The sequence below is a fragment of the Arvicola amphibius genome, chromosome 15 (assembly GCF_903992535.2).
Source record: "Arvicola amphibius chromosome 15, mArvAmp1.2, whole genome shotgun sequence".
NCBI lineage: Eukaryota > Metazoa > Chordata > Mammalia > Rodentia > Cricetidae > Arvicola > Arvicola amphibius.
Window position 1 is genome coordinate 36,159,144 of NC_052061.1, and position 650 is coordinate 36,159,793.

The 650-nt window shown below is 41.1% G+C and overlaps 1 non-coding gene across 1 annotated transcript; it reads right to left on the reverse strand.

Annotated features, from left to right (window-relative positions):
• Positions 1–320: 320 nt before the first annotated feature.
• On the reverse strand, positions 321–427 carry LOC119802407. The gene has a single exon (XR_005283419.1). It is a non-coding gene; the product is annotated as a U6 spliceosomal RNA (small nuclear RNA).
• Between the last annotated feature and the right edge of the window lie 223 nt (positions 428–650).

Below are 650 nucleotides of genomic sequence, written 5' to 3' on the forward strand. Positions count from 1 at the left end.
ACACACACACGATACTGTTAAACCCAGGGCTTGGCGAGTACTCTATCACTAACCCTAATTAGAAACTTGTTTCTTATGAAGAGGGTAAAATGTTTTTCAAAGATAGACAATAGTTTATAGGTACTACATTCTTTTTTCTTTTTAAAAAAATATGGAACGCGCCAGGCGGTGGTGGTGCACGCCTTTAATCCCAGCACTCGGGAGGCAGAGGCAGGCGGATCTCTGTGAGTTTGAGACCAGCCTGGTCTACAAGAGCTAGTTCCAGGACAGGATCCAAAGCCACAGAGAAACCCTGTCTCGAAAAACCAAAAAAAAAAAAAAAAAATATGGAACGCTTCACGAATTTGCGTGTCATCCTTGCGCAGGGGCCATGCTAATCTTCTCTGTATCGTTCCAATTTTAGTATATGTGCTGCCGAAGCGAGCACTAGGTACTACATTCTTACGTATAATGCAAGCTCTCCTTTAAACAAAAAGGAGCATTATGAAATAAAGGTTTTTACATAATGAATAGTTGCAATTATTTTTTGTTTGTTTGTTTGTTTTCTTTTTCGAGATAGGGTTTCTCTGTGTAGCAGTGCTGGCTGTCCTGAGACTCACTCTGTAGAACAGGCTGACCTCAAACTTACAGAGATTCACCTGTCTCTGTCT